Source organism: Malaclemys terrapin, chromosome 14, assembly GCF_027887155.1.
Source record: "Malaclemys terrapin pileata isolate rMalTer1 chromosome 14, rMalTer1.hap1, whole genome shotgun sequence".
NCBI classification, from domain to species: Eukaryota; Metazoa; Chordata; order Testudines; family Emydidae; genus Malaclemys; species Malaclemys terrapin.
In genome coordinates this window covers 21,917,713-21,931,515 of record NC_071518.1, presented here as the reverse complement: position 1 = coordinate 21,931,515, position 13,803 = coordinate 21,917,713, and the positions used below count along the sequence as shown (strand labels likewise).

At 40.3% G+C, this 13,803-nt stretch overlaps 1 long non-coding RNA gene across 1 annotated transcript in view; it reads right to left on the bottom strand.

Annotated features, from left to right (window-relative positions):
- Nucleotides 1-1,749: 1,749 nt before the first annotated feature.
- Nucleotides 1,750-13,803, bottom strand: part of LOC128849041 (uncharacterized) — an 87,384-nt gene continuing 75,330 nt past the window's right edge. Inside the window, exon 4 of the long non-coding RNA XR_008447153.1 lies at nt 1,750-1,807. This is a non-coding gene — a long non-coding RNA (uncharacterized LOC128849041). The remainder of the gene's footprint in view (nt 1,808-13,803) is intronic.

Below are 13,803 nucleotides of genomic sequence, written 5' to 3'. Positions count from 1 at the left end.
TCATGGTCTGTTCAGAGACAATTCGCAACAGAAGAAAAGGGCTAGATACACTGTAAAAATGCTTGTGAACTGTCTATCTAGGTCTAGCTTGGACCATTTGAGGCTGCTGTTCATTAGTGATTGGTGAACTTCACAAGGGTCAAAGATTTCCTTTGGTTAAGCAGCCAAAAGTTCAAATACTTATATAGTCCCCTTTCCAGCTTAGGGGCTTCAGAGAAGCAGCTCCCTCAGAGATCAGCATGTAGGCAGAAACTGGGATTGCATCTGAGAATGCCAGCTTGACCTGTGCTGGAGGGACACACATAGAGTCATAGAGTTTAAAGCCAAAAGATCATATCATTTAGTCTGACCACCTGAATGCCAGAGGCCACCAACACTGCCCAGCACCCTCACACTATATCCAACAACACACACAGCCTATAGGGGCTGGGTTAGGACCCTCACTAGCATGCCTGGTGACCCCTGAGAGCCTACACATGGCTGGGCCCTATAAACTGAGCCTGGCAGGGACTATGTGGCCAAGGAGAGACCTGGTTGCAGGGAATCAAACTGCTGGAGACCCAGCCTAAGAGTCACTCTCTGCAGTAGAAGGGGAGGTGGCCATTTTGATTCTCTGTCAAACACCAACCCACACCCACAGCTCCACAACACGGACACCGAGCCAGTGTGGAAAAAAAACCAGCTGAGCCCCATAGGCTTTCCCACCACCAGAAGCTCGGGGATGGCTGGGGATCGAGTCTGCCAAGGACTCCAACTAGCTGGAAGGCAGAGCTTTTGGCCTCCCAGGAAGGAAACCAGGCCTTGACATTATGCTCCAGCCCCATCACCCAGACAAAACTTGTGGGGGAGGGCTTCTCATTTTAGAGATTTAGTTTGTGGGCTTTTAGTTGTGAATAGAATATCATAAAGGTAACAGGGGTTGGGTTTATGCACCCAGCGCTAGGTGGAGGCACCAAGCAGCTAAAGGGGGACTCAGCAAGTTCCTGAGGAGAGTGGAGTCAGGGCTCCACTATCCTGGGGGATCAGGGTGCCCCAAAAGGGGGTTTTACCTGTTATTCAAACATTATTCAAGCTACATCAGCTATGTCTTGGAGCTCCTAAACCGTGTGGAAAACCCTGCTGGAATAGACTATCTCACAATATTTGGAGCTTCTCTTACTAGTCCTAATCCAAACCAGGAACTACAGAGTCAAGAAAAAATATGCTGGGGAATTATTCAACTAAACTATTTTTAATCTTTAAAAAAATTGCCATGATTTATAGGTGCAAATTCAAGTAATCTGAGCCAAGTCCATTACTGTGGTCAAATAGAAAATACCTGGCTAGTGTCTGCTCCAAGATGAAGAATGAATACTGGAATTAAAGGATACACTGAAAAAAATGCATTGATTACAGAAATGTACTGTTGTAATTATTTTATTATTAAAATGTTTTGTTGAGAAAATTTTGTTGACTCACAATCAATTGTAACAAAAAGATAATGTAAGCAATAATCTAAAAGATGCCAAATACTTTTAAAGAGGAGTATTTGATGAAACCTACAGACTCATTGTTCATCTTTTGATGGTTAGGCACAGACATCAATGAAACCTTTTCCATAACCTACCAGTTTTTAGTGAGTTATGTACCCTCTGAAGTATCTGCATTTGTGAAGTATTATGATCACTTCAGAATTACCAGCTTCCTATGAATGTCTGATTTATGAGCAATCTGTTAAATATTTGAATGAGATCTGCTTACCTGAACTAATCCATCTGAAGAAAAAATGTTCGCCCCAAACGCCAGGGGTTATGTTATGTCATCTTACCTATGTGAAAGAAAACACGCTGTTATCAAAGAGAAATTTGTTAACAATTTGGAGGTTATGCAATGAACAGAAGTTCTCTGGATCATTGGCTCTCCATTCTGGGTTGGTTCTTCCCATTCATAATTATTAGCTACAGTTAGACTAACTTGATCATCGTGGCACAGAGAAAAATAAAATAAAATCAGAACTGTGGTGCAAAGTTTGATATTAAAATTCAAGCCGTCAAATAGCAAGAGTTGACCTGACTGCATGACATGCACAGTACACCAGACCTGTTCTACAGCTCAGCTGCTGAAAGCTACCAACCTCCATTTCCATGTGGGTTTAATAGTAACACTCTGCACTTCTTCCAAAGCAGGAACTCAAAGCACTTTCCAAGCATTATGTCCCACAAAGAGGATGGGGGGAAATAAATGGTGTATGGAAAGAAGAAGGAAGTAGGGGAAGGCAAAGAGCAGAATGAGGGAAGGGAAAGAGAGAAAATGGAAAGGGGCTAGAGAATGGCGAAAGAGAGGGAAGCGAATGGAGGGATTCTAGAGAAAGAATTCAGAGACTGGAGAGGTGGAGAGGGCGAGCCTATGTGAAAGTGGTGGGCAAACAACATTTAAAAGGTGCAGAAATGTATTTGAGATAAGCCCTCTAAAGCTTGCATGCTTACCTGAAGTTTAATGGACCTTCAGGTAAGGTCTCCTATTTCCAACACAACTAGATCTGTTCCCTGTCCTTCTCAATCCCATCTTTCCTTTCCCCCAGTGCCTCTGAACGAATCCGGTTCCTTTTCCTTCAGCCATTAGGGTACAAGCTGCTGTATCCTTTTTCCCCTATCCCAGCAGCTCCTCTTGCGCCCCATTTCCTTCCAACCCTCAGACCTTTGCTGACAGTGCTGTGTCCGTGATTCTTACCCATTTTTCCTTAATGCTTTATGGTAGAGTTGATTATATACAGCTCCCAAATATAAACATTGGGAACATGAAATCAAAAGTGTTGCACCATAGCCTGTCTTGACATCATTTTCCGCTAAGACGCCAACCCCTAAAGAGAGCTGAGAATAGAATGCTGCTTGAATCTTGTTTGAGAGCTGATCTTTGGCAGTGCCAGCCCTCAGTCCTTAGCGGAACAGTGGTGGCTTTCCTACTACAACCTTTTCCAATAATTTTTCAACAATATCAGCTTTTACAATTATACATCACCCTAATATTTTAAGGTAAATAACCACACAAATGTGCCCTGCCACATTTACCTGTCCTGAGACTTTATATACAACCTTCACTATACAACACACTCCACTTAGTCAATGCTTAACTAGGACAAACACTTCACTGGAGCATCCCCCAGGGAACTGGTTTAGCTAATGATAATGAATGGCAATGACTGCTGCATAACTGGGACAGGATTTGCAAAAAAGTTCACCTCCATTTGACCAGTGCCAAGGGATTAAATGGGTGTGGTGTTCTAATCGCTTGCCTTTTAATGTAGAAGTTGCTAAATAAAGATTAAAAGAAGAAGAAATAAGAATGGCGCATAATATATATCATTTCGTCAGCACTTTTTATTTTGCTAAACTATTTGATTTCTACATGCAGCAGAAAGATGTATAGAGCAACAAGACTGGGTTGTGATGGGCCCACCTCAAGCATCTATGGCCTTATTTTTAGATTTGCTGAACACCTACTGCTTCCATTTGGGTACCCAGGACTGATTTTTGGCCACAGAAAATGTAGGCACCCAAATTCAGTGGACACTTTTTAAATTTAGTCCTCTATGGCCTGATTGTGCACAGAAATCAAGTAATTAGCTGGTTAAATACTAGCATTTCTGCCTGCAAAGAACGGAGCCCATCCTTTACTGGTGATGCAAAATTGTGTACACATAAGTGAAGACTGGGTAAAGATCCCTTAAAAATCAGACCTGAAGTGCTAGAGGAAACAGCACCAAAGTTGCTAACTTCGAAGGAAGATGCTGGTTTGACTGACGTGTATTATCCTAATGAATTGTGTCTGTAAATCTATCATCTGGGACAATTATGTATGCAAATAATGTCTGGAGGGTACTTCTTGCCTATCCTAGGCTGCATAAACTCTGAAAGATAGTGGAGGGTAAAGCATTTCAGTAACAGGGTATTTCTCATCTCACCAGAAGGGGAAAGGACCAGAATTCTCCAAGAAAGGTTTTCAGCCAGATTTAAGTATTCAAGGTATAAGATCATTCAAATAAGCCTCTGAGAAGCATACAAAAAAAAATTGGGGGCAGCGGGGGTTATAGCTAAAATGCCCCCTGGCCTCAAGCCTCATGACAATCACTTGTCACTACTTCATTTCCTAATAACTGTCATCCCAATAAATAGCAGAACAATTAACATTTATATCAATCATAAATATTACATTCATACAGCCCTGTCATTTTTAAACCAAATCCTGATCTCCCTTTTCTAACAGCTCTTGAATTTTATAGCAACATATAATAACCATCTGACTGCCTTTATTTCCATTGAACTTTTATTTTTAACGTCTTTGGTGTTTCAACCAAAATATTTATAGCATTTTCTTTTGCATACTTAATAGACTCCCTCATGAATATTGTTGTCCCTTTTTCTTGCGTTATTTTGCAGCTCCTTCCTTTAAGGAGAGCTGGGCAAAGCCACTGATATTTGTTTTGTAAGTATTCCTGAGTGAAAGCTGAGAATTTCATGAGTGGTCATGAATCTGATCCAATGTTTGAACCAATGAGCACAGCTTTCTGGTATGAAGATAGGGTGACCAGACAGCAAATGTGAAATATCAGGATGGGGGTTGAGGGTAATAGAGCCTATATAAGAAAAAGACCTGAAAATCTGGACGGTCCCTATAAAATCTGGTCACCCTATATGAAGATGCAAAACTTTTGCATAGACAAATAGGCTAAACCATGAGTTTCTACAAATTTGGCGAAATGTGTATGAAACAAGATATCTCTTAAGTACAACGTCTCCTTTTTTTTTTTTTTTTTTTTTACTACCTCCTTGTACAGATTACTGGTTCCCATTTGCTGGGCTTTGTATCATCAGGTATCTTGTGCCATGCCTTCAGCACACAGCTGGTCCTCTTCTTTGGTGTCATTCCTCCTGTCTGCATTTATAACCAACTATGCAGCGTCAGTATGTATTGATCTCCTGGTGGATATCACTTGGCCTTTCCAGATCTGGTTCCTGGTTGCATAGAACCTCAGCTGACTAGATCCTGGGATCCAGTTAGGTACAGCACAAGCTGGAGGGGAAGAGGACTGCTCTCACACTGGATGATATTGGTCTCAAAGGGTTGAACTCAAAGGCAAGGGAGGGACATTCCTGGCATGCTCCCTGTTCTCTGGTCATGTTCCCTATACGTGTAGCAGGCAGGGGAGTACCTCTGCCAGCCCTGTGCCACCGGAGAATTCCCTTGCATTGGTGTGATCTCACAGGGCAAGATGCCCTGGCTCTATATTCAGAACCTGCCAATAGCATGCAGGATCTTGCACACCATGTTTAACCTTAAAAACCCTTTCCCCGCCCACCACATTAGGCTTTTATGGAGGGAACAGGCAAGGCGCTCTCTAGGCTTTGACTACACACTGCTGGCTGGTTTGAAACTCACTGAGGTATGTGATCAGCTGAGCCCATCTGAAGGTGTACAGGAGCTGTGAGGCTGCTGGTGGGGGAAGGAGTTTTCCCCCACCCCTTCTCCACCACAGACAGGCGGCCTTGTGGCTGCTAGCTTGGAGCCTGCTCCAATGAGTATTGACATCAATGGGAGTATTTTCATTGACTTTAATGGGTATTGGGAGCAGGCCTTGGCTGGGAGCTGAGAAACCACTTTCATTATTCCGTTATTTTTATTATTATTCATTAATTATTAATTAATTATTATTATTATAACAATAGTGCCTACAGACCAGGGGCCCATAATACTAGATACTTATAACAAATATTATATATAACAGATACAGTCCCTTCCCCAAAGCATTTACAATCTAAGTATAAGACAAGAGACAACAGGTGGATGCAGCAGACGGACAGGAGAACAGGGAAATAAATGGTTTGTGCTTTGCACAAAAAGCAGTGATCACAGCACACCGGCTGCCTAACCACTGTTGAGATTTGTGCAGACACCATGGTGAAGGAGAGTTTTAAAGAGGAATGTGAAGGGGGGTAATGTGGTGGCATGCAGAATTTTATGGGGAGCACCTCCCATGGGTGAAGGCCAGCATGGGAGAAAGTGCAAAGATGCTTGTTGGAATTTTTTAAATGGGCAATCAAAACTGGCATAATTTGTAGAGCTATGGGAAGGCTTAACATGTAGATGGTGTATCAGAGAGGATATGTAGGGTGGGAATGGGCCACAAGGAGCCTTAAATGAGAAGAAAAGTCATTTGTTTTTGAAGTGGTAGAAAGGGGAAGTCCAAGGAGGGATGTCATGTGAGAGGTGAGGTGGTTGAAGTGAGGAGCCAGGAAAATGATCTTTTGCTGCAACATTTTGACTAGACACAAGTGGGGTAAAATAGGATTTGGCACGACTGAAGGTGATTGCAGCTCATGAGACACAAAATTATGAGGGCCTGGCAAAGCGGTTTAGCTGTGTGGACAGAAAGGAAGGGCGAGATTTTAGAAACAGCAAGTTTTAGACACAACCTGTTTGTGAGGATTTAAAGAGAGATCTGAGACACAAAATATTCTTAGGTTATGAGTGACAGGGAAGATGATGTTCTGTCCAGTGACTGGAAAAGAGGATGGGAGAAAGCTCTGTTTTGACCATGATGAGCTTAATTCAACAGCTGGACATCCATGAGGAGCTGCCAGAAGGATAAAAGTAGACAAGTCAGGAGAGGAGAGGTAGATCTGCAAGTCATCAGCATAACAATGACAGTTTGGTGGTGATCTGCATAGAGTTGCACTAGAGTGAAATGAGGGTTGGAAGAAATGTCCCTCTCTAGAAAACTAGCCCAGATGTGAAGGATTTTGCACTTTCCTTGGTGCAGCTGTGGAGGTGAAAGAAGAAAAGATTTCCAAAGAATGTGTCAAGGACACACCTATCTTTTTATCAGTTTGCTGTTCCCTTCACTGAATAAATATGCTCTTTTCACTGCCTTCCTCACTCCAGCCCAGATTTCAGTCTAGCCACGTAATTCCATTTGCAGATCAGATAATTTTTAGTTTTGTTTAATATTTTAGGAATGAGCCCATCTGTTATTGGAGCCCGTTTTCTGACCCATCGTGAGTCTAATCGCTAGAGGCCTTATTTTCATCTGTGAAAACAAACATTAAGGGTCTGGAAAGTGGCGTGATGCAAGGTTAAGGAGGCTGGACACCATTAAGATGAGAAACAGTCATACCTCTATTTTTAAATCCAAGTAACGGACTTGCTTTGCAAATGTAACAAGTTTGGTTTATCATGTATTTGGTTTATCATGTTTTGGCCATTCCACTCTCTTAAGAGTACAGATAAGATTAGGACAGTTGCATGTCATGGTTTAAAGAGTATGAACAGCAACACTGTCTGATATATGAACATCTAAAAACTTGCTTCTCAGGTCACTTTTACCTTGAAAATGTCTTCTTTTCAACCTGAAGAGATGTCAGCTGGGACACTTGTAGTAAGCTTCTATTTCTTAATACACTCACTTTACAAGACATATTTTCCAGATATTTTGACCAATAAAGGTGTGTGTGTGTGCATGTGTGCGCACGCATGCGGTCACATTTTTCAAATTTAGTGTAAATTGTAAGTAAAGGATACTACCAGCTACAGTCAAGTATAGCAGCTATACAATTTTCTATATACAGCTTTCATACTAACACCCATTGAGATATACAGAATTGATTATCACCCAAGTTCTGGTCCTGTTAAAATAAGAAGTGGTACAGCACACTGAATGACCCAGGGTAAGGCATGAATGTTTGTGGCTGAAAATGACTAGGAACAAAGACTAGTTGCAGACCTCCAACAGTTCACTTGTGATCTCAGCCAGATTTCAAACCCAAGTCTTTTGAAATGAAAAGACTCTCAGTCAACCCACTGCACCACCCAATACATTGTTAATATGTCTGCTGAAATACCTGGATGTTTGTAAGTGTCACCTGAAACATTAAGATGAGAGCACTGTGGTTTTGTCACTGGTATAAGTCATGATCTTATCATCAGAAGCCTAATCCTATGGAGCACTGTAGTGTGTTCAGGCTTATCATAATGACTATTCTGAATTGTGCTATGTTTTCAGCAGCCATTGGTAAATAATCCACTCTTTTCCTTTGTCCACAATGGTACGGTCCAGTTCTTAACATTGCCTGGGTCTGTATCATTGTAACAAATCTTTTCCACAGTACTATAATTCCCTCTAGTTGGTCTACTCATGTGCTATAAAGAAAAAAAAAACGTTTTAGTAGCTTTAATCAAAACATTATTGACTAAGAGCATTAAAATCTCAGAGAGGCATTTAATTCAAAATTTCCCATATTCACAGTAGTAGTGATTGAGTAACTGAAATATCAACCTTTATGTCATAGTAGTTTGTTAGAATGTTTGTTTACTCTTCATCTGAGGCCCGCTAATTACAATTCACAAGCAATCCAGTTGGCAAATATGATTGGTTTACAGATAAGGAGTGATTCATGATTTAAAACACACAAAGCCAGTGCATGCAACAAAAAGTTATTAGATTTTAGGCCAAATTACAAACTGTGTCTCCAAAAATGGGCTTTTACAAGTGAAGCCAGTGTATGAAAACGTGTATTTTCACATCTAAATGGAAACTCATCAACACAATTGCCTATTCGGAATATGAAGTATTTATGTACTTGTGAGAAAGACTTGTTTGCTTACAAAAATGTGTGTCTTGCTTTCTCCATACAAATGTTGGGGTTTGTTTCTTCAAACTGGTGCTTTCGCAAAGTCTGCCAACACATTTTGGAAGATCCCGTTGAAAATTTGACCCAGCTATGTCCAAAACAGTCCTGAAAAATTTCTGTGAGCATTTTTCATTCCTTTATGAATGGAATTTGTGAGCTTATCCTTGATAAATATTTGCATTTATTGTACATGAACATGACAGATAATCATGAATTAATCTTTTCCTCTGGTGTATTGATTAAGAATGTCTGTGTATTTCTGTTGCACTGTGGCAGGCAACTCTATGGTGGTAGTTTATATTTCACAGTACCTTAAGTGGGGGTTCCGGAACAAGGTTATTCACAGGGGTGCTGTTCAGAAATCATTACATTATGGCAAGGTATTCATTTAGCTGAGTTCAGGTTCAGCATGGGGAAAACAAACAAATAGGACACTTACTATATATTTTGGTCACTTTTTAACTGAGTGTTGCAAAAATAGGAAAAGTGTGATAGTTAATAAGCAGGGATCGTCTGTTCTCGTGTTCTATTTTTGTTGATTTGTAAATTATTGCATTTATTGATACAAAGTTACTTTAAGTTACTTTGCAGATTTTTAAAACTAAAATAAGTAAATAATTACTTTGCCCCCTTTCCCAAAAGTTTCAGATATTTATATTTTAAGTGTTAAACTTAAAAAGCAATGCTGTTTTTTTTTAACAAGACTTCTTCTCAATGCAAACAAAACCTGATGCTGTAGCTTATATTGTGATTTGAAAATGAGTTGCATTATAAAATATCTGTCGTTCCCTCACCTTTCCTGGAATTTTTTTGTAATACACACGTTTCTTGAGAATGTCTCTTGTTTAAGTTCTAAAGATCATTCCTCTTCATTTCGCCTGCATGGTCTGTCTAAATGCTGATTTTCTGTCTCTTCTATCCAAACAATCCTTTCATATCTAGGTGTTTTTCTTTCTTTTTCCAGGCCAGCCTAGCTTTGCTGAAATTCACTCTGTTCCTACCAAACTTTCTTCATCTTCCCACACCCTTCCCAATTCCCCCTGTCCTCAATGCTGTGCTATTGCCTGATAACTGGCACTGTCCCTAAGTAGCTAGCCTTCATAGTCGAACATGAACCTCAGTAGGGTCAGCTCTATCGGAAGGTGGTAGAGCCATGAAATTCCAGGGGGCTTGAAAACTACAAACATGAGCTTGCCGTAGTTTACATTGTAAATGTGAATGGAGGCATTTTATTGTTATTAGGTGGAAGGGATAGAGATTGTAGATTTTTTATAGAACTAGCACTATGAAAACTAGAAATCTAAAACTGATATGTTGACTATAATACTTTGCTGTATTCAATTAAATTATGTCATAATACATAAGCCATTTATAAAAGAAATAGCAATAAATGATTTTGTTTTAAGTGAAAGGTACCAGATTATAAACCCTGGAAGCTGAATTTTTTTCTTCATTTAGGACCAGGCAGGGGCTTGGCTAGCATGGTCGTGCACCCAACTGTCATTCACATCATGGGTGAGATGCAGTCTCACACAAGTGGGTGGGCAGGGCAGGAGGCGGTAAGGAGTGGGCTGAGCCTTGCACCCAGTGGCATAAGAGAATGTTTGTTGCACTTAGTATCAGGGCCAGCTCCAGGCACCAGCTTCTCAAGCAGGTGCTTGGGGCGGCCACTCCGGAGAGGGGCAGCACGTCCAGGTATTCGGCGGCAATTCAGCGGACAGTCCCTCACTCCGCCTGGGAGCGAAGGACCTCCCGCCAAATTGCCGCCCACGATCGCAGCTTTTTTTTTGTTTGTTTTGTTTTTTGTTTTGGCTGCTTGGGGCGGCCAAAACCCTGGAGCCAGCCCTGCTTAGTATAGACCCATGTAGTTTACTCCCTACTCAGAGCAACAAGGGGACTGGATCACAATCTCCAGTGCTCCTCTAACCACATCTTGCAGCCCCTTTCGTTGGCAGTTCATAAAGTGACAGTCTTGCCCAGAATAAGTATAGGGCAAGTTGTGGCTGTGCAAGTATCCCTGCGCTACCCTGATATTGTGCCCCTGACTTACCTTAGAAGCACCATGCCTGCATGCAAAGAGATAATTCAGTGTTCATTTGTCAATCAGGGCTTGATCCCACAACACTGAAAGTCAAAGGAAACTTTGACCTCAATGGGCAGAGAATCAGGCCCACAGTTCTTGGCTTCTATGCTGAGATAGCTTTCAGTAGCAAGTCTGATGCCACTAGCTCATTTCACCTACTACAGCCCTGTAAACATCTATCAAATAGTAACAAATAATACCATAGAAGATTGTCTCAAACTCTCTTCATAGTGCATGTATGTTATTCCTCAGTTAGCTGGAGGGGATCACGGCTGCCCTTCTTCTGTGGAGGTTAACATGCTGACCCATCTCCATATCACTACACAGACTCGGTGACAGGAGAGCCAAAAATCAGTAAATGAACCCAGGTCTCCAATGCAGAAGTCTAGAGGTACATAAAATACATGAGCAAGACAATGTTAGAGATACAATGTGGCCTACTAGATAGGCCACTAGAATGACACTTATGAGACCTCAGTTCTATCCCAAGAGAGTGTGTGACTATGGATAAGTCATTTAATCTTTCTGCATCCCTGTTTCTACTCTGCCTGGTCTATTGAGATTGTAAACTTTTCAGTGCAGGAACTGTCCCCTATTATGTGTATTTACAGAATGTAGCACAATGTGGCCCTGATCTCAGCTGGAGACTCCAGGTGCTGTTGTAATAATAATAATGAGGGTCGCTGCAATGTGCATGCATACAAAAATTTCACAGCTCAATATTTTACCCATTTTTATGGGATGCTCTAGTTCACAAACAAATAGTAGATAATGTTTGCACCCCTCAGCTCATAGTATTAAAATTGTAATGTAAAGCCCCAATTGTTTTTTAGGACAAATGTATGGCTATTTTTCAAATGATAGTTCAAATTTTAAACTTTCAGGGCATTTGATGAAATACTTCTAAATATTTGTCTTCCAAAAGTACATGAGCTATGGGTGCAAATAGTGTCTTTCCTTGTGGCTTTAGACATTCCTAGTACCAGTGAACTTTAAATGGTGCTCTCAAGAACATGGCTGCATGAACAATCATGGAGTATATATTCAATATTTCCCACTTAGTCAAAGTATAGGATCTTGTATGAGAATGTCTAAAATGTTGCCAGAAATAACAGATCACTGATTGTAGAACAACTTTAAATGGGCTTTCTGTCAGCAGTTTATACAGAAGTAAACATAGTTGTCCAGCAATAACAAGGAAATATGCCATTTTTATTACCTCAGCATCACCAGTGCAGACACAGAAACACACCTGTTAACAAATATGAGGTATGTGGGGATATTGCCTGTGAAAAGTGGATGGCGGTGAGGCAAGCAGAGAATATTCTGATGTTTCTATAACCCCAGTTACAGTTCAGGCAGTATGCTACACAGACTATGTTATTGCAGACTATGACAGTTCATATTCTACAAACATTAAAAGCATCCTGCTCAATGGGATATGATCAGCCCTCGTACACTGGAAACTCAGTTTACAGCTTCCAAGATGGTCAGTTCGTTTTCTGGAAAGTTTTTTTTTTTTTTAAACATTTCAAGTGCTGCACTTGATGGTTTATTAAAGGGTTTGGCAGAATTAGTTTTATCTAAACAGTGGCAATAAACTTCACTTCTGGCTCTTTACTCTTATGTATTTCTCTGGTCATCCTTCTTCATCTAGCATATTTTCCTCTATGATTTTTCTTTTGTCTCGGCTGCAACATATTTGTGACTACACAAATAAACAATATCAGTTCAGTAGATGGATCTTCAGGCCCAAACCCCAGAGTAAATTCCATAATCAACTAGGCTGAATGATGCTTTTAGTAGGCCAAGGTTGATACTAACTATAATTCACATTCCCTGGATACATTGCTCTGTAATAAAGCTTGAATGTCAGACATCTCAGCCAAAAGCTAACGTACCTGTTTGAACTAGTCTTGTGCCAATGGAAACACATCAGGAACTGAAAACATTTAGCCTACTGTATAATCGTAAATGGATTCTTTTTAACCAAATGAAGACTAATCATCTATACATAAGCGCACAAACATGTTAAATGTTAATATGTAATAAAGCTTTAAACCAGTCCTTGTTGGCATGCTCAGAATAATGTCACTGTAAATAAATACATTGAAATGCTATTAGAGTCGAAAACATTTTTGTCCATCAGTAGTATTAGTTTAACAGGACAAACTTTCATTATATTCTGGCATTTGGTACATACAGTACGATGTTTATGTATCAAATGTCAAAATATAAAGATGTTTTAGCCTTTTTATTTATGTATTTAAGAGTTATTAATTTAAGAGTGACCTTATTTAATCAAAGCTGCAATTGAACTGCAGTTTAATCAAAATCTATGTCTACAAATTTCAAAATAGCACTTTTGCCTCTGAAACAGACATTAGTTGCTGTTTAATACTCAAATACATACTTAGCTCTCGTAAGAATGCTTTTTTCCCCTAAGCTGGCAACTCCAGCGTGCACAATGGTTTAATCGTATATTGTTCTCGGAGTACTAACCCTTTACAAATCATATGACATAAAAAGAAAAATAAGTAACATTGTAAAGACAGTAATGAGAACTGTTGAGCTAAAGTGCCTCTTAAAGAAATCCTAATAAATTCCAGAATTTCTAGTCTTCTGGCAAGCTTCCATTTAGAATAAAATCAATGATCAATGGTTGCAAACAGTCAGCATCAGGCTTGCATGCCTCCAGAGCAGAAAAAACTCATAGACGAAAGATGACATTTAAAGGAAAAAAGCTGACATTGACTCCATCACTGTCATTGCTTCTGCCATAAAGCAGCTTCAAATATTAAAACATTTTTCATCTGTGCTGCATTATTGGCACCAGAAATTGTTTTCTCTCTGTCTGATACTCACTTGAACTGCAGCAGAGCTCCCCAGAGACTCCAGATTGTTACCAAGGCCTCATAACATATTGGCAGTTGATGTGGTGGTGTTCATGTACACTTGCCACTCACAAAGGAGCCTCCCGCTCCGTCTCCCACTCCCAGGCAAAAGAAATTTGACTCAAGTTCAATGACTTGGAGGTAGGAATTGTGCATCACTCTG